The 21,678-nt window shown below is 38.1% G+C and overlaps 1 protein-coding gene across 3 annotated transcripts in view; it reads right to left on the bottom strand.

Annotated features, from left to right (window-relative positions):
* LOC122790335 (zinc finger protein 239-like) overlaps window positions 1–21,678 on the bottom strand; it is a 1,358,627-nt gene that overhangs the window by 266,945 nt on the left and 1,070,004 nt on the right. The window contains exon 3 of one of the 3 annotated variants that reach the window (XR_006362992.1): window positions 544–628. The exons of the other annotated variants lie outside the window; for them this stretch is intronic. The gene's annotated coding sequence lies outside the window, so the exon portion shown is untranslated. The remainder of the gene's footprint in view (window positions 1–543; window positions 629–21,678) is intronic. 3 annotated transcript variants of the gene reach the window in all.

The following is a 21,678-nucleotide window of genomic DNA, read 5'->3' as shown; positions in this document are numbered from 1 at the left end:
ATAGCCAGGGGATTGGTACTATTATTCTTTAGAGTGGGTATTCCTGAGGATACACTTACTGACCAGAGTGGGTATTCCTGAGGATACACTTACTGACCAGAGTGGGTATTCCTGAGGATACACTTACTGACCAGAGTGGGTATTCCTGAGGATACACTTACTGACCAGAGTGGGTATTCCTGATACACTTACTGACCAAAGTACAACCTTTATGTCAAGGGTTCTGCATCAGGTATATCACTGTTTTATTTATTTATTTTATTTATTACTTATTGACATTTGTTGACCGGGAAAGTCCACTGGGTCACTGGAAACCTGGGGAGAAAAGCTCCACAGGTAATCAAATATTGTACAGAACAAATACAAAGTGAAAGAGACATACAGAAATTAGTATAGGGTGGAGAGTAATGGTATATAGTTAAAACATCTATCTACCATCAACAAACTGATGGGTTACTAGAAAGGTTTAATAAAATACAGAAAGTCCTCCTAAAGAGCATTACTGATTCAGATGTGTAAACATGGAAACATGCATTACCCTACCTATTATTTGTAGTCAGCTGTGTTTACCCGTTTGAACATCTGTATGGTAGGTATCTGACATTGCTGCCCGACATTGCTAAAAAAACTTGGGAAGAGAAAGAAATACCTTTCAAAAATGTGAGAGAACACAACGTTACTCTGCAGGATAGCTTACAACTGATAATGCCTATAGCAAATGAGCACATGCAGACATCATAGGAAATTCAACAATGGGTTTATACTAAAAATTCCTGACTTATAAGAATTTAATCCAAAAAACACACCAACACAGAGCCACAGAATAGCTGCAAAACACTGAACAGGTACTATTGCCCTCTAGTGACAACACATTTTGGTGAACGTACAGAGGCCATCTGAGGTTTTGGAAAGAATAGACAATGTCTCTTTGACAGCCAGGAAAGGGAAAGGCACTGCAAATTAATCAACTTAATGTGCTGAAGCCAACGGAAGTAGAGAATTCTGCAGAAAGTCTGCAAACTGAAGGTCATAAAAGAAAGTCCAGGGAGTATATATTTGAAGTGCCAACAGAGCAAGCTTGTCAAAAGTACAAAAGTAGGATGCAAGAGACTTTTATAAAAAAAAATAAAAGGAGAGTTCTCAAAAATGCTTTGGAGAGCTAACATAATAGTAGAGAGACAAGCCATGAAAAGAAGCTTAGACTGAGACTTTATAAAGTACAAAAATAAAAAGCAAGTGAAGAAGTTGAAAACATGCTGAAATTAGTTGTGCTTGGTGTGCTAGATGTGAATTACAAAGTGACTGGAAAAGTCCAGCAGTGAAAATCTCTAAACCTGATAGAAGTGTGAGATTCTGTAATGTCTTTATGAAATTAATTAAATAACATTTCAAAATGTGATAGCTTTCTCATACCCAGAAAAAGTGAGTCAGTCGAGAAGTTAGGAAACGTCAGATATGGGCCGTAGTACACTTGATGAAGGAATACTGGAGGTACCACTTACCAACTTTTCCAAAAACAAAAACAGCTTTTGCAAATCTTGATGGTCTATTTCCGGATACAGTGTTATCATTTGGCTTACACGGACCCCTGGTCACCTTTCAAATGCTGATGGATAAAATATTGAAACCGCAATCATGATATGTTGCCATATTCCTGGATGATGTGGTAATTTGCTCAGTTGACTGGGGATTTCACTTATCTATAATGCTGGCTACATTACAATCCATAAGTGTGGCAGGCTTGACTGTCAATGCTAAGAAAAATAATCTGGGTACAGTGGGTGAAAGCAAAGTATTTAGAGTAGCTTACAGAAAGAGCAGTGGTATGACCATCACTAAAAAAACAGGCCTTAAAAAACTGGCCTGCACCCTCTATAGCAAATAGGTGAAGGCTTTTATTGAACTTTTCTTGGGGCTACATAAAGCTTGTGCCAAATTTTGTAACTACTGTCTGTCAGAGGTGTAGCTGGCTCAATCAGTGCCCTGGGCTGGTCCCTGCTCACAGCAGTCTTGAACCACATACCCCTTCCCAGACACGTGCCCCATCCCTGACACAGGTCTTCATTGGAAGAACAAAAAAAGAACTTTGTAAATAGCTTTCTGTATCAGCATTCGTAAATACCGTTACAAAAAGAAGAAAGCATGAGTGGCACTTCAGGATTGCGCCTTCTAACACCTTGCACCCAGAGAACATGTTCCATTCATCCTACCCTTGAAACATTGCTGCTGTCCTTTGACAGAGCTCACAGGAGGAAAAGCTCTTGCCAGTTTGCATGGTTTCTTGAGGCAGATAGAGCATTTAATGAATTAAAAGAGATCAATATTTTTAACCTGAGTTAATAATGTCTGATTTAACTAAAGAGTTTATCTCACATACTGACAGGTTAGAAGACACTCCAGGAGCAGTGTCATTTCAATCAGACAATACCACAATCATGTGGTACATCAGCAAGCAAGGGCGTACTAAGTCATACCATGTTAGCTTGGGATAAAGCATCATGGCACAATCTCACTCTACAGGCATCCTACATTTTATTAGACCAAAACTGCTTGGCAGGCAAGCTGAGCAGGACCAGGGCAGACCCTCACAAATGGAAACTAGGAAACAAATGGATCAATCTGTGGGAAGTTCCTCAAATTGACCTATTTGCCTCCTCTCTGAACAATCAGCTGGCAAGATTCTGGTCAAAGACTCCATGCATGAAGGCCTGGAAGACATATGCCTTTTCCTTTCCTTGGGCAAGAATGCTGCTGTATGCTTTTCTATCATTTCCATTAATAATCAGAATGAATCTCCCAAGATCCCTGTGGTGAATCTCTTCTGGATCAGGCAACAGTGGTTCTTTTGGAAATGACCAGGGGCAATTACCACAAGCACCTTCAATGAATGGATGTACACACAAAGGATCAGGGTTGCTTGGTAAACCAACAGCACACCAGGAAAAATATTTGAATTACTCTTTACTGATGCATTCCAGTACCACGACTTTTGCCTTCAAATGCATGATCTTTTACAGCAAACAGCTGTTTTTTATATTAATACATCATCATTCTTTAATTGATTTCAACCAATGAACACATTACATTCACTAAAAACCGTATCATTCCATTTAAAGTGCTCATTGCTCAATAATAAATATATAGATATGCCATATGTCCTATCAAACATATAAATGCACCCATTAAATAATCAAATTATGATTAAAATTAACTTCATGTGACTGATATCTCCATCAAATTTCAAATTGTCTTTTCATATCCACAATTCATATATTACTGATATATGTGCACACGCCTATACCTTAATTTTGGATGAGATTCTGTTAGTTGGTTATTTAGAACACAATTAAAACAACAGAAATGAGTAAGTTATGACATAATACAATACAACTTAACCTAACCAGTTTTATAATATGATATGATGATAACAACTAAAGTGCAATTCACTGTTTCAGGACAAATAATACCCAATCCAACCTAATGGCTTCTGTCTATGTCAGACAGATTTGCATCTTAATACTGAATGTTCAGATCTAATTCCATGTTCAAACCTTTGTTGTATAGTGTCCTAAAATTTATAATACACTTGGTCTCTAACTGAATTAGTCTTTTGACTAAGATATCTCCACTATTTAAACTTGGTTTGGCAAGCACACTAAAGAACTCCAGATGCAACTTTAAATCAAAATAAATTTATTTGAACAAAATTCAAATAAGTCCCAGGCAGGCAGGTAGACTGAACAAAATCCAAATAATTTAATTTCCTTTAGGCACCTGTTTTTTCAGAATGTGCAGCAGATACTATTGGAGGCAAGAAAGTCTGATATTAGAAAATCTTATATTGGCAAATGGAAAAGGTTTTCTAGTTGGTGCCAACAACATAACCAGTACCCATTCAGGGCTACTTGTTCTCTGGTTTTACAATATTTGAATTACTATCCTACTACCCCATCAAGATTTATTTATCAACTATTTTGACAAATTTGCCTAAGGATCCTTCTCTTTCAATACATTCTCATGTCAAAATGTTTTTGAATGGGATTTGAAAAGAATTTTGCATAAGAGGCCTCCTAGAAGACCAGTGCCCCCTTCCTTGGGATCTTAATTGTGTGTTAGTGAAGCTAATACTTGCTCCATTTCTGACTTGAGGTTTTAACATGGAAAACTTTTTTATTGATTGCTCTGACCCCTGCAAGAATGTCTAAGTTGCAAGCTATTATGCTCAGTCAAGCCTATCTCGTTTTCCACAGAGACAGGGTTTCTTTGAGAACAAATCCTTCTTCAATGCCTAACGTGGTATCCAAGTTTACTTTAAGACAAACTGTTCTCCATCCCATTTTCTTTTCTGAATCTAAAAATGAAGGAGAAAGGATTCTCCTTACCTCAACTGCCACAGAAAACTTGGATACAATCTTGACAGGACTATATCTTTCAGATGTTTGGATCAGTTATTAATTTCTTATGAAGGAAGGTTTTGACAAACTGTCAAAACAGACTATTCCAAATGATTGTCTCAGGCTAGTACCTTTTGCTATTCTTAACATAACAAACCTATTCCAGACAGAGTCAAGGGCCACTCTATAAGGGCCTTGGCTTCAGCTATGACTTTTTTGAAAGGGTTGGATTCTAGAATTGTTCTAGGAGCAGAAAGTTGGTCTTTTGTGCAAATGTTTATAAGGCATTACAAGCTTGGTTCCTTCTCTAGTTTAGATCAGGCTGTGCTTGGACCATACTGCAGGGGCTCCTGGACACTTCCCATTCCACCTCCCAAATGTTGTAAATTAGAGTAATCTACCCATAGAACTAAGGCTACTGAAACAGTGATGAATGTAATGCAGTTCTGTAAGTAAACTTACCATAACAGATGTTTGAATGATTACTGCTGCAGTAGCCGCTTCTTCTCTCCATCCCCCTTATTTTTTGGAGTGTTATTTATGCCAGGGTGTGAATATAGCAATAACCCACGCCTGGGTGTGGGTAATGCTGGATTTACCCACGGTTGGCGTGGTTTGGTCCTGAGGGCGAAGCCCGAGGGACCAAACAAAGCCAACCGTGGGTAAATCCAGCATTACCCACACCCAGAAGTGGGTTATTGCTATTATACCATGACATTATTTAAGAAAAGAAACTATTACTTTTCTTAAATAATGGCATAGTATAATGCCTGTTTACTGCCTTTCCGCAGATGTCTGGCATCCGCGGCAGTTCTGATGTACTCCGCGCCTGCGCAGTACATCAGAGCTTGAGCAAAAGCAACGGAGAAAGCAAGATCTCCGTTGCTTTTTTTTACTGTTTTGCTATGTTAAATGGGTTTAACATAGCGAGACAGTTTTAAAATAAGCAACGGAGATGTCCGTTGCTTATTTTAAAACTGTCTCGCTATGTTAAATCCATTTAACATAGCGAAACAGTAAAAAAAGCAACGGAGATCTTGCTTTCTCCGTTGCTTTTTTTTTAAAACCTATCTCGCTATGTTAAATGGGTTTAGCATAGCGAGACAGCTTTAAAATAAGCAACGGAGATCTCCGTTGCTTATTTTAAAGCTGTCTCACTATGTTAAACCCATTTAACATAGCGAGACAGTGTTTTAAAAGTAGAGTTATACTAATGGAAAAAAGTCTGGGCAACCGGACCTTTTTCCATTAGTATAACTCGATTTACAATGTGCACGCTGGCCAATCAGCATGCACATTTTGGGGGGGTCATGGTATAATACTTATTTTTCTTCCTACCATTGTTCCTTCAGGACTTGAACTCCCTCCCTCTCTGTTGACATGGTGGGGTTTGGAGGGCTTGGTACCAAAGCAGTTTTGGTCAGCTCACCTCAGGCTGCCTGGTGGTTTGGGCACCTTGGGAAATTCCCGGGGTCGTTGGAGGTTGACTGGCTATTGCATTCTTGTTTGGATGTAACCCATACAGCTGGAGCTACTGCAGCAGTGATCTTTTGAACATCTACTTTTATGGTAGGTTTTACTTATACAACTGCCTTTTTTATGATTTATGGCTTTGGATTCATTGTGGTCATTAAGTTGTGCTAAGTGTTTGGACAGGTATATACTGAAGGATGCATTGATAACTGCTGAATACAGTGGAATGGTCATATTTCTGGACCTAGTTCCAGTGTCAGTGGTGCAACAGGTAACACAATTGCCTTTGGTGCAGAAGGTTCTATTCCCACACCAGGTAGATGGATTGCTGACACTGCAGTACAGCATAAGGGAGGGTGTTGCCTTCCTGCATGTGCCATGCTTTGGATGAGACATTAAACTGAGGTTCCATTTACTTGATTTGGTGGTAATTTTGGTGGATGTAAAAGATCCCATGATACCTATCGAAAAGAGAAGGGGAGATTCTGTAATGCCGTGCCCAAATTTACCCCATAAATGCCACCTCACTTCCTTATCTGAAAATAAGCTACTTTTCTTTGTTTTTTTTGCAAATAACATTAGAAGAACTCAGTCTATAGATCTAAACATCTTCCACAACATCAACAGAATGGTTTGGAGAGACGAGTTTATTTCACAGGGAATACAGCTGCTCTGGAACAGACTCTCCATCTACATAAAACAAAGTTCATCCCTTTCCCAATTCAAACTCAACTTGGATATATGGGTGGGAAACAGAAAATGTACCCCGACAATGCCACTGTACTACTAATGGGCAGAGGCAGCTCCTAAATATTTTATATCATGCATGGGTCCCCCCAAATCATCTATGGTATAATCCCAGTTATTTACATTAGGCATAATATCTAATTATTGACCATGAGATGGGTAAGGCCAATCTAATACTAGATGAGATAGGTGAATTCAAGCACCAAAAGGGAAGATGTCTAAGCTTAAAATGGTCCTCAAAGGCAGCTAACCTAGCACTTACCTATGAACCTCAGAAGTGGAATATTCTTCAGATCTGGTCAGAAAAGGCATACCAGTAATTGGAGCTTCAGTTATTACTGGAACTGATACTTACATTTGCAGAGAGGAAAATGAGCACTGAATAGCGTTATGCTTGCCAGCAGCAAAAATACAGGATATGAATAGGACCTTAGAAGGCCTTGATGTAAGGAAGTATATATCTGTTTTTATTCATGTTGGTACAACTGATCTCATCTTCAAGGACTCATTGACTGCTAGTAAGGAACTTACATAGCATACTATTAGCACATTACTCTTAGATAGGATAGATTGTACAGGTGTTAGGGCGGGTCTACTTCTAAAGACAGAACCGACGATTCCCCGACACAGAAATCACCGACGCCAGAACACCGACAACACACAAACCCGACAACGCGAAACACCGAACACCATAACACCGACACACGGAACGTAAACAACACACTACACTACATAGCATACACACTATCCCTGACCCAAACCCTAACCCTAAGATCCGACACTATCGCACACTTCACCTACCTGCACCCTAACCCTAACTCACTTACCCACCCCTAGCCCAAGCTCCGACACTAACGCACACTTCACCTACCTGCACCCTAACCCTAACTCACTTACCCACCCCTAGCCCAAGCTCCGACACTAACGCACACTTCACCTACCTGCACCCTAACCCTAACTCACTTACCCACCCCTAGCCCAAGCTCCGACACTAACGCACACTTCACCTACCTGCACCCTAACCCTAACTCACTTACCCACCCCTAGCCCAAGCTCCGACACTAACGCACACTTCACCTACCTGCACTCTAACCTTAACTCACTTACCTGACCACTCCTACCTCCGTCACTGTCGCACACTTACCGGGTCGCGATCACACATTACCCTTGTCGGTCTTTCCGCTGTTGGCGAATCACCCTGTCGGTATACGTACCTGTCGGTTATCTGGCGTCGGTGATTTCTGCGTCGGGGGATCGGCGTTTCGGTCTTTAGAAGGGGACCCGTTAGGGCATATTTTTCACAAATCACATATGGAAGGGAGAGTAAGGTCAGTGTGGGGGAAAGATTTTTGGGGTAAATACCTACATGAAAAAGTGGCGATTTTTAAAAGTGAAAATGGGTAGAACATCCAAGTCTAATTTTGGAGTCCATTGTCAAAACAAGGGAAGAATTTTTGCCACATCAGACAGCAACATTTGTTCTTTCTGTGCTGGCTGTTAATGCTAAGAGCATTAATAATACATTTTTTTTAATTTGCTACATTCTGACAATATTGGTGCCATTATTCCTTGTGAACCATGTTAAAGAATAATGACTGGAAACCAGTTCTCTCAGGGTATAAATGTTTTTTTTTTTTTTTACTGTAACAGCCATTCTAACAAAAAAATCAGATGACAATGTTAAGACAGGGATTAAAGATTGTTATGAGATCTGTGTTTATAACAAATTTGGTGATAAAACCACTACTGTAGATTGTATAGCTGCGACATTAAAGACAACTATGGATAGATAAAAAATGTTGGAGTGTATAGACCACCACCACCAAAGTCAACAGCTGATGACTTTGAGGAATTCATACACATCCTGCATGATACACAGGAGGGAAAAAATCCAAGCTATAAATCAATTTGCTCTTCCTGTCCTAACTTACAGTTTTGGCATGAATGACTGGCCCCAAAACATGTCTGACAGATTAGATAGGAAAACAAGAAGGATACTCCATGCTCACCAAATGATTTATAAAAGTCAGTGCATACCAAGATTATATATTCCCCATTCTAAAGGAGGAATGGGCCTCCTTGAAATTGATTACACATACAGATCTGCAATTATGGGACTTATCTGCTGACCTCACAAGACCCAGTCGTATGCGATATAAACTTCACCATTTTCTCTGATGCTTTGTGGCTCATGTTTCCAGTGTTTTTCAACCACTTCAGTACCATAATGTTTGCACAATCCCCAGTGCAACAGTCTCGCCGCATTATTATGCCTTTTAGCATACATTCCTTCTGCCGTTAGTATGTCACAATGAGCAACAAGGGATGTAACTGTTTTCATCTCTGTTTTACAAAACCTACATTTGTCTTTTTCTCCCACATATTCAATGGACTTTGTAAACCAGTGTGTATGCATCCCACTGTCTTGGGCTGCCAATATTAACCTTTCATCTTTTGGTTTGAATTCATCTCTCCTTAACCATTCCTGCATTTGATCCTGATCAACATGAGGTTCTTCCAGGGGTTTTCTATACTTGCAACTATATTTATGCATTTTCCACATTTCTTGCCTTCTCATCTGATAATTTACCTTATATTCTTTATTTTTTTGGCACATTCAGTTGTTTCCTGCTTTTTATCAATTTCTGATTTGATTTCCATTCCTGCTTGATGTCAATATGCATCTGTTAGACTTAAATCTTGAGGAGGTATAGAAAGGTCTAACAGAGTCATACATAAACTTATTCCATCTTCTTAAACTTCACCTCTGAGATCAATAGTCATTCAATGTTGTCATATATTGATAAAGGGTTAGTATTAAAAGCTGCCTGGAGGAAAGCCCCTTTGAAATTCAAGCAAAATATGATAAGATTTCATAATGGCTATTCTTCAAAGCAATGGTCCTTATAAGCTCTTAGACTGAATGGCTTTAAATCTGAGATAATTTTTCCAACAAAAATAAAAATACATTTGTTTAATGAACTAGGAATCTTTAATACCCTGGAGGAAGCTTCTAAATTAGATAAAAAATGAATGAACACCAGTGGAAGCAATAAATCCAAAAACAGGACCGTAACTGAGTTAATAGTTAAGCTCTTTCACTCACTTTAATCAACATGAGCTTCTTCAGAACAAACAGTTTTCCAGTTCAAAATACATTTATAAACTGTTGTCAATTAAATCACATGACATTCTTAAAGAAATCTAACCACTTATAAAAATAAAAAATAAATAAATAAAATAACCAATTTAATTACAATAATCTAATATGATGTATTATAATACATACAGTATTGAGTAATAAAATAAGACACTTATTATTGTACACTAAAATAATAGGTAGTCAAAGTAATGAACTACCTGTTTCTAGCTATTGTTAAGAAACATTTAATGTTAATGGTGCCATTGAGGCCTGGAGTTTCATCAGCAACCAAAACTAACTGCCACAAACTTTCTTTACATTCTAAGAAAGTCCTATAGTCACCTGCAAAAGGATCAGAATTAACCCTTTCTAATACAAAGAAAGAAAATTTCTTGAAGAGTAAACATTCTGTTGCATGCACTGCCAAAGCATTAGTTCTACCCTTTTTTCTAATGGCTAAAACATGCTCATATATTCTTTTATGTAAAGCTCTAATAGTTTTTCCAACATAAAATTTGTCACATGTATCACAGGTAGCACAGTATACAACATTGGTGGTGTTACAGTTGTAATAATCCATAGCCCAGAACCTTCTCCCTATGTGTTTGAATTATATACTGGGCACATTACTCATAAATCTACATTGTTTACATTTTCCACAGGAAAAACTACCAGCAAGCTTAGTTGTAGAATTCACAGCCATTATCTTATTGTTTTCCAAACTATGCTTAATACTGGTAGTCTTCTTGTAAGAAAAATGTGGTCTTACACCCAAAATTTTTATGAGTTCGGTATTTCCCATAATAACCTACCAATGATTGAGTAAAACTTTCTTGATGTAGACTATCTCATTACATAGTGGTATGGGAAAAGCTAAAGAAAAAACAAAAGGGTCTATACACTGAACACTTGGGGACACTTCCCTAAGGGTGTCCCTAATGCTCAAAATTGGACAAGCAAAAGTGTTTCTAAGTGCTAATACTTCCTGAATGATCTTCTTAAGCCAAACTAAATCATAGCCTCTCTCTCAAAAGAATTGTGCCAATTTGTCTATCTCATGTAGAAAAACAGAATGTTCAGTTGTCAACCTACTGAGGCATATGAATTGACCTTTTACCACTCCACCCTTTATATGGACAGGATGTAAGCTTTCCTTATGTAGATATTGGTTAACAAAGGTGGCCTTCCTAAATATTTGACTCGTTTCAAAAGTTAAATGAAGATCTAAAAAATCTATAGACTCACCAAAACCTCCAACTGTGAATTTAAGAAAGGTGGTACTACAATTCAGATGCTCCACAAAGGATAGAAAGCTACTGTAATCGCCCTTCCAGAGAAAGATCGAGTCATCTATGTAACGCCTATAGAACAAAATATTGTCTAAAAAAGGCAAAACATAAAGAAATCTTAACTCCCAGTGGGCCATGACAATATTAGCAAAAGATGGAGCTACTCTGGACCCCATGACAACACCTGATATCTGCTGAAAGAAACTACTACCAAATTTGAAAAAATTATTGGTGAGAACCAACTCCATAAGGATACAAACAGTGTTAACTGTGTTGTTCCCAAGAGATTTATGTTGTGTCAAATATTCTCTCAGGTATTCTAAACCTGCCTCCTGGTTTATACTTGTGTATAGAGAAGTGACAGCTAAACTGGCAAAGATAAAAGCTTCAGAAACTTTAAGTTCACTTAATAATTCTTATAAATGCCAAGAATCACACAGATAGAACTTTGATTTCTGAACCACTGGATTGAGTATATTATTAGCCGAATGGAAATAGGCTCAGTTTTAGAATGAGCTGCTGACACTATAGGTCTAAAAGGAGGGCTAACACGGTGCTTATGTACCTTGGGAATACCGAACAAAACTGCCATTTTAGGGTATTCGACCTGTAAGAACCTGTATGTGTCAAAATCTATGCTAACCTCACAAAATAAATCAAATAGCATCGTATCTACAATTTGAAAACAGTTAAGAATAAATTCACTAGTAACTTCTTTGTAACATTTGTCATCATGAAGTAAGGTTAACATAGCAGATTCATATACTGTAGTCTTCATGACTACTAATGAGCCCCCCTTGTCAGCTTTCATAACTCTAACTTCTTTATTCTTACTCAAATCAAACAGGGCCTTTCTTTCTCCTTCTGGCAAGTTAGAAACATAAGGTCCTAAACTCAAAGTTCTAAACTGCCTTTCACAAAGAGTGCCAAAAATTTTAATGGTAGAATTTAGAGCAGGACTGTAAGTGCTATTTTTCTTGCAAACTGTCACTTCACTCCTAACTTCAGGAAGATTATCAAAAATAAATTTCATATTTAATTTCCTTAAATATAACCTGAAGTCAACTATCAATCTAGGGATATTCATAGTATTCGAAGGTATAAAAGAAAAAAACATGTTTTAACACAGAAACAGTATCTTGGTTAAGTTCATCACCAGTAAGATTCAAAATTTCAATGCCAAAAGTCAGTTCTTTTTCCGAACTTTCCCCTTTCCCTTGTTCTTGTTCTCCGCCTGTTGTGACCATTTTGGAGTCTTTCTGTTGCCCGTGGAGTCCACCAAAAAAGGACCAGTACCACTGGCACCACCCAAGTTGTTGTATGAATTTTGGCTAGTTTGACCATTACCATTGACATTGTCAATGGCACCAGAGCCACCAGAAATATCAGGCCCCACAGTCAAATTGTTATCATTATTGGCATTGTTGTTAACAATCCCTCTAGTCACTGCAGAAAAGAACTGTTTCCTACCACGGCTCAAATTGTTAGAGTTAAGTGGATATGCTGAGCCGTTTGAGTAGGAATTTAAATCTCTTGACAATTTACCTCGCTTCCTGACTATAACAGAAACCTTGTGCCATTCAACTTTGGCAGCTATACCACAATACAAATTGTTGAAAGAAGGAAAGCTTGGTGACATTTTGATATCTTTGTCTAAAGTCTCTAAGTCACTTCTCATAGAGACAATATCATTTTTGTACTGCACCACCAGAGCTTTCATAAGCGAAACACCTGTAGTGTTGAATAATTCAACTAATTCTTTATACAGGGGATCGCCATAGTTGACACAGTTAGGGAATCTAAAAACCCTTAAACCTTGTTGTACACAACAAAAACCCTTAAACCTTGTGGTACAGAACAATGTTTAATGTTCTCTTCAAAGTATAAGATTTCTAACTGCAAAGACGCTATTTTAATAGCTAATCTCTCTAATTTAAAAATATTGTCCTTGCATGTCTCAAAATTTCGGACATTATTGTCGACTGTAGTGTCACTTACTTGTGTTGAACCAACACTGTTCTTAACATCAGAAAAAGGATTCAGGTCTGTGGAAAATAAGTTGCTGACAAAATCTTCACTGTTTAGATTCAAAACAGCCAAGGAAACTCCATTGCCTCTAGTACCAGAAACTACCGTGTTCCACTGTTCTGAGCATGGGCATCAGAGCCAGGACCGTCCTCCTCGTTCTTCACATCTTTCACTACCATGATTACAGTTACCATGGTAATTAGAAAGGCCCGATAGCCTAGAGAAACCTTCACGGATAGCACCTTTGATGATAGTAGCAAGCTGGTCTGATACTCCACCCAAATCTCCTGGGGTAGAGTGTATAGACAAATTAAGGTTGCTATCCTGTGTTGAATCACCTCCAAGCCTGATGCCACTCCCAAAAACACCAAGACAAAATAGAAATAAAATGAACTCAAAACCAGATAAAAAATGAACGAACACCAGTGGAAGCAATAAATCCAAACACAGGACCGTAACTGAGTTAACAGTTAAGCGCTTTCATTCGCTTTAAGCAACATGAGCTTCTTCAGAACAAACAGTTTTCCAGTTCAAAATACATTTAAAAACTGTTGTCAATTAAATCACGACATTCTTAAAGAAATCTAACCACATATAAAAATAAAAAATAAATAAATAAAATAACCAATTTAAATACAATAATCTAATATGATATATTATAATACATACAGTATTAAGTAATAAAATAAGACACTTATTGTACACTAAAATAATAGGTAGTCAAAGTAATGAACTACCTGTTTCTAGCTATTGTTAAGAAACATTTAATGTTAATAGTGCCGTTGAGGCCTGGAGTTTTGTCAGCAAACAAAACTATTTGCCACAAACTTTCTTTACATTCTAAGAAAGTCCTATAGTCACCTGTAAAAGGATCAGAATTAACCCTTTCTAATACAAAGAAAGAAAATTTCTTGAAGAGTAAATATTCTGTTGCATGCACTGCCAAAGCATTAGTTCTATCCTTTTTCCTAATGGCTAAAACATGCTCATATATTCTTTTATGTAAAGCCCTAATAGTTTTTCCAACATAAAATTTGTCACATGTATCACAAGCAGCACAGTATACAACATTGGTGGTGTTACAGGTGTAATAATCCTTAGCCCAGAGCCTTCTCCCTATGTGTTTGAATTCCATTGGTGTTCATTCATTTTTTATCTGGTTTAAAGTTTGTTTTATTTCTATTGTGTCTTGAAGCTTCTAAATTTGTCAAAAACAACAATCTTATTCCCTTGTTTGAAGATATGGATTGGGAATCTCCTTCTTTGAAAAGAACCTCAGACAAAAATACTTGGGCTGACTTGAGGAAAAAAAAGCAGAAAACTGATTCTGCATTCAGGAAAACTATTAAATCTACAATCAAGTAACGTTTTACTACATACGTTCTTGTGTTTAAATCAACAAATTTACCTCTATTGTATAATAATACTTATATCTTCTAAATATTAGCTTATTTTCTTCTGCTTAAAGTCTATTTACCTAATAGTATTGCAGCTTAGACTTAACATACTTGATTTATAAGTTTCGCATACTGATATATGTCTAGGTAGCTCTTTTATATCCCCTATATCTATTTTTGATAACTATATATTCTTTTTTTTCTTTTTCTAAATTTCAGATTTGTAGTGCTCTGATATTGCTGCTGGATTACTCTTTTTAAAATGGTGATTATATTAAGGGAAACTTTTACTATGATATATTTGTTTAACTGCTTTCAGCAGAGTTTTTTTCTCTGCTTTACTTGTTTGGCAACATTTAACCTTAATGTTCGTTTAATTTTCTTTTTCTTTTTTAAATGTCACTGACTTTTCTGTCATACACTTACCTCGTGGTGATTTTTACAAGCATCCTATGCTTTACTGTACCTTCCAGGCAGTTAAGATTGTTTTCAGTGGTTGTTTTAACTTCACTGCACTGCAAGGAAGCTTGTTTGTTCTGAGAAGCTGTTTCCCCTTTGCAAGCTTAGTACTTTCGTGTTCAACCATGTTTGCTCTGGAGCATTTCTAGATGTTTGATGTTGTATGTTGTTTGATGATTCTGGGGGCGGTTGATCTCTCTGCGATCTGTTTTTTTTTAGTTTGTATTAATAAAGAAAACATTGAGTGTATCTTTTTTATGGGAGGTGTGCTTTGTGTCATGGTTGCGGTCTTGATAGCTTTTGTAGTGGAGTATCCGCTTTTTTTTTCATCTGCTTTTCTGTCTTTTGGAGGAGGGAGAGAATGAAGGGGGAAATATGCATGTTTTGATATAGGGTTGGCACACTTGTGATACAACATGGGTTTATTGCTATATGTGTGTAGCATTTGTCTTGTCCATGGTTGGACTGATTTGAACTTGTGATGCTGTTTCACAGGTCCTGGCAGCTTGTTCACTTTGATATGCTGTCTGGATGCACTCCATGTTGTAGTTCATTCCTGTCTTGCACTTCTGTACAAATGTTGGTGATGGTTTGGAATTGTATAGAGATAGGCATTGCATTTTTAAGGGGCTGGTAAGTTTTTTCGTGGTGGTAGTTGTGGACTGGTGGCTGGTGTTCTGCATTACTTGGCTGGCTGTTTACACGTTCCAATGTGGAGAACAGGGGGATGTTTTTATCATTAGACATAGGTGTGCAATTGCTGTGGATCCACATCTTTGTTGGATGTGGAATGCATCTTTTGATTTTGCAGAATGTTCTTATCGTTTCTGTATTAGTGGTCTTGTGATTGGCTGGTGAGTGCAGACAGTATTATGTGAGTTGTCTGACTACTGCAGCAACTTTTTTGGTGGAATGGATGCTGCGTTGTTGAGGGGACTGTGATGTTTCAGCACAAATCGAAGTCAAGTGTATTCCTGAGGTCATCTGGGATTGTTAAGGCATTTTGCACTCTTCATAAAATGAAATCCCCATCAGAAGTTTTATATAGTCAAGCACAATTTAGAAAAATGATTTTAAAAGCTAAAACAGAATAGGGCAGTTATGTTTAAATCTTTAGCTGTTTATCTGATTTTTTTACTTTTGTGTTTATTAACTGCTTTACTGTTGAACAATACACATGACAGACTGTATTGTCTTGATACTAGATTTTGCACCTAACTGAAAACTATGCAGGCAATTGATATTAATATCATCACTCATACTCATGTTATCATAGTTGCAAGTATTACATATCCAACATAACCTGGTAATAGATGTTTTCAACAGTTTATGGTAAAGGATTGCCATCTGCTGGAAAAAATATAAAAATGTGCCTGTATCATTTCTGAACATTGGAAAAGGGACAGGTATAAAAGCATTTAGTTTTACACGTACAAGAACACATATTTTAACATATATTCAGTAATTAGTTTTAAATCAAGTTAAGTTCGCTAACAGGTTTCACTATTTTTAATCTTTCTTTCTGTTAGGAATTCCTACCCTACTCTCTTCCACTCTATACTCATTCATACTGCCTTATCCTTTTCCTGTTAACCTTTTGCTTTTCTGTGTGTTAGCTCTTTAACAGGACAATTGTAGTCAGCCCTTGGACATTTAAGAGCCCCTAGTCCATGAATAGAGATTAAAAAGGAAAGAAGGGAAAAGAAAAAAGGAAAGGAAAAAGGGAGAGAGAAAACAGGGGAAATAATAACAGGTGGCGTTTGAGGGGTCTATATTACGTGATCGAATGTTTAGGTGATTGAACACCTAAACATCGACCCATAAATGTCAAACTCTGACAATTGTCAACAGCCATTTATGCAAATTTTTTTCCCTGGGAAAAAAATTTGCTTGGCCATCATTGGTAATTTGCCCTTTTCTCCAGTGTAGAGCAATCTTGGAACTGGTATATTTAGTTAGGGGGGATGTGGGGGACAACCCCCCCCCCCACTTGATTAGTGTTTAAAGGTTTGTTTTGTTTCCTTTGGCCAAGCACATTTTTCCCAAGGAAAAAAATTTGCGTAAATGGCCATTTACAGTTTTCAGAGTTCGACATTTACCATTCGAAGTTTAGGTGTTCAATCACCTTAACGTTCGATCACATAATATAGTCCCGGCTGTGAGAATGATCTTGCTAAAGGAGAAAAGACAGAAGGAAGGGGAATGGAAGAAAAAAAGAGATAAAAAAAATCAGCCAAAGCATAATAAAAGAAAATGTGTGCTTTCTGGACTATTCTATCCTGTTTTTATTAGGTGACATTCCTTTAGTTATCCGCTATAATTTGACCTCATCCTGTCTGTACTACAACTCTTGATTCTTGTTCCATTGTGCAGATGTTCTGATGCGTGTCCCAAGTAAGCCTGTAATTAGCCAACAAGTAGGAATTTCCTAGTTCAAGCTTTCCTTTTGTTTGGTAGTGCATACTTTGCTTTTTTCCCCCTGTTTTCCATACATGTACAATCTTTCAGTCCACACTGATTTTGCAGCTATTTTTTCACAAATTAAATGAGAAGTAATCTTTAATCGCATTCTGTTTTTGGACATCATAGTTTCATAGATACTTAACAGGCTACTGATCTATGGTGATCTTAAAAATGTTAACCTTACCTTTTGCACCTAGTAAACGTTATATAACATTATATATAACACAAACCCTAACTTTTGAACCTAGTAAACATCACATTAGTAAAATAAACAAACTACTATTTATCTGATTTCCTAATAAACCTAGAATACCCTTTCTTCATCATATTAGAACATGGTATTTTGGAAGAATTAATTTTCCGGATATTGATACTTGCATCAAAGCATCAGTCATTAAAATTATATTACACTGGGTTGATTCTAATTATAATTCTGACTGTAACATCTATCCCTTCTTAGAAATGATAAAAATATATTAGGTAATAATAATGCAATTAATCAGGATAGCTTCTTCTGGAATTATCTTCATAATTACACAAAATACAATATTTCTCCTCCCACAAATTCTAACTATTTAGTTGCTACTTTAAAGACTTTTAAAAATATAATTAGTTCTAATATAGATAACAAGATTTGTGTTGAAACTACAATTCCTTTTAGTTTTATTAGAAACTTTTTCAATAAATGACATAGTCATATATTTAATAATTGGGAGTCCAAAAAACTTTGTTTGCTGGCAGCATTGCTTTAAAGATTTGAAAGTTAGGGATTCTAAACAAGTAATAATTTAATTTGGATTCTCAGGATTGTCTATTAATACAAAATATGAGAATACAGTTTCTGGAATTGCGTTTATCTTTTTCTCATTCTCAATTAAAAAATGCCTAAATTAATGCATCTCCTTCATGAAATTTTATACAATAAATCAAAAATGGATAATTTACTCTAAACTTTATAACATCTTAATGAAATATAAAATAAATATAAATATAAAATTTTGGAATCATATCGCATTAGGTAATTCTTCTACTTTAACATCTAAAAACAAATCTCAAATATTACCTTCTATTAAACATACCGCTTGGTCTCACTATTGACACATATATACTTGGAAATTTTTACATAGAGCCTTCTTAACTCCAAATAAAAAGTTTGTAGTGCCAATTGGTCACATGTTTTTTATGACTGTTCTTCTATTAATTTATTTTGGAGTAACATAAATGACTTCTTGAATGCATTATTTTCAGATTTTTTTTTTCTTTTCCAGTTTTTAACTTTATTTAATATACATGATATATGATTTGAAATGTGATAATCGTTTTCTCCTATGGACTATCCTTGCAGTTGCAAGGAAATGTATTACTAAAGAATGGAAATCTACCAATCCACCAACTTTAAAAGCCTTCTTATTGTTCTTAGTTGAATGTGATCATACTTATTAACTTTTACAATAGCTCTCTGATTATGTAGCCCAGGCAGGTATGACCCTGACCCTGAGCAGTATCCTTCCTTCACCAAGAATGATGCCACAATATAGTGACAAGATGATCAGCTTTAACAATTGGCTTAATTTCTGGTGTCATTCAAAGGGGATCCAGTGCCTGTCTGCCTGGGATGACATGCTCGACAAGCCACGCTGCTTCGCAAGGGACGGCTTGCACCTGTCACCCCTGGGATTCCAGATATTGGCTAAGGCTCTTGCCACCCCCATAGTGCCTTTTTTAGGCAAGGCTCAAATTCTAAACCTACCACCCTAGAAAACAAAAACGTGAAGAAACTAAGGGTAATGCTGCTCAATGCCAGAAGTCTAAATCTCAAAATGCACGCACTCGAGGCCCTTCTCAGTATGGAGAACATCGATGTCTGTGCTGTGACTGAAACCTGGTTCAAGGCTCCTGAGAGCACCCCGGCACTATCAGGTTTCATCTCATATCATGCGTTCCGGCCCCAAAACCCGGACTACACCACAAAAGGAGGGGGTATATCCATATTCATCAAGGATACCCACACCCCCAGGTTGGTGGCTACGCACGAAGCATCGGAAACCATCCAGGTGCAATTAACCATAGGCAAAACTGCTCTACAATTTGTAGCATGCTACAGGCCACCCCCTCAAACTCAGGAAACCCACACAGCCTTCCTGAAGACACTGGAGGGTATAAATGTATCACCAAACACCATCATATTGGGTGACTTCAACTACCTGAATATAGACTGGGAACATTACTCAAGCCCAAACTTTCTAGCCCAAAGGTTCCTGGAGTTCATAAATTCAAATGCCATGGAACAACTAGTCACCGTCCCCACAAGAGGAGAAAATATACTAGATCTCATCATCACGAACATGGGGACAAAATGCTCCACACCAGAAGTATATCCCTCATTGGTGAGATCAGATCATAAACTAATCTCACTAGAAATCCACATCCCGCCCCCACCCCAAACAAAAAAGACCACAGTGAAGAACTTCTCTAAAGCAAACTTCACACTACTCAAGACAGGTGTGGTATCCTTCAAGGCCCCTGAGCCAATGGAAACCACAACCCAAGCTGCGGAAACCCTTACAAATGCCTTCTATGAACACCTTCAGGACTGCATGGATCAGGCAATCCCAAATAAAACCAAGACTCTTTCCACCAAGGGCAAACGTCCAGTCTGGTGAACCCCAGCCATAAACAAACTTTGCAATAAGAGGAGAAAGCTATTACATGATAGAGCAAAATCCCAAAAAGGGAAGGCATCTTTGATCAGCACTAGCAAGAAACTACGATCCCTCATAAAATCATCCAAGGCCAACTTTGAGAGAAAAATTGCCATAGATTCAAAAGACAATCATAAGGCCTTCTTCAGCTATGTCAGAAACCTGGGTGGAAACTCCCAGATATGCTCAGAATTAGTCCAAAATGATACAAAAATCACTGAACCCACAGACGTTGCCAACATACTGGCAGACAGGTTCAGCGCAAACTTCACCCCCCTCTCCCCCCCAAAAGGAGAGATAACTATCCCAAATGAGTGTAGCCTCCCAGACATCTCAAATGCGCAGGTGAAAGCTGCTCTCTCTAAAGCTAAAAACACAGCGTCAATGGGACTGGATGGGGTCCCTGGCTGTGTGCTACATGAACTTAATGAAGAACTAAACCCGCACATAAGGCAGCTGTTTAATCTTAGCCTCACCACAGGATATGTGCCCAAGGAGTGGCGTACGGCAACTGTGGTCCCACTCCACAAAGGCGGTGCCTCTACGGACCCTGGTAATTACCGCCCCATAAGCTTAACAAGCCTGGTCTGCAAAGCTATGGAGAGGATCATAATGGAACTCATAAACAAGGACATAGGGGACTTGCAGACCTTGGACCCAACCCAGTTTGGCTTTGTCAAGGGCAGATCTTGCCTTTTGAACTTGGTCGACTTCTTCGAAACAGTCACCAAGACCATTGATGAGGGAAAGGCAGTCCATACAGCCTACCTTGACCTTGCAAAAGCTTTCGACACAATACCCCACTCGGGTATTATAGAGAAACTTACCAGCTTAAATGTAAACCCATATGTCACAAGATGGGTTGCAAACTGGCTAAAGGACAGAACCCACAGGGTTAGAGTTGCTGGAGACATGTCAGACTCCAAGCCGGTTACAAGTGGAGTCCCACAGGGCTCAGTCCTTGCCCCCTATTGTTCGGCATCTACTTCTCAGAAGTACAGGCAAACATAGGAGGACTATGGCTGACAAAGTTTGCGGATGACTGCAAACTGGGTGCCATAGTGGATAGTACATCGGACGCAGACATCCTTCAGAGGGGTCTCACGGAAACTGATAGCTGGTGCCAGAGCCATGGCCTGAAGTTAAACGCAAAAAAGTGTATTGTCATACCCTTCGGGAAAAACAAGGTAACCCCAAGCTACCATATAGGTGGCAACCCACTAAGCACAGAAGAGGTTATCAGGGACCTGGGGACCCAGGTTGACAGTGGCCTCTCGTTTGACACTCACGTTGCTAAAGTGGTTCGAAAGACCTTCTACATTGCCCACCTGATCATGAAGGGATTCACATCCAGATCAAGTGAGGTCATTGTTCCCCTGTACTCTTCACTTATCAGACCAATGATCAAGTACAATGCCCCATTCGGGATGTATCTCACCCGACACCTGCAGCAATTGGAGAGACCCCAAAGGTTCCTCACCAAAAGGATAAAGGGACTCCAAAATATGCTGCCAGACTGAAGAAACTCCAACTCTATTCAGTTGCATACCGTCTGCTCAGAGGTGACCTGTGCCTGACATACAA

Source organism: Protopterus annectens, chromosome 16.part0 (assembly GCF_019279795.1).
Source record: "Protopterus annectens isolate FY-2018-M chromosome 16.part0, PAN1.0, whole genome shotgun sequence".
Classification (NCBI taxonomy): Eukaryota; Metazoa; Chordata; order Ceratodontiformes; family Protopteridae; genus Protopterus; species Protopterus annectens.
This window is presented reverse-complemented; position numbering and strand designations above follow the sequence as displayed.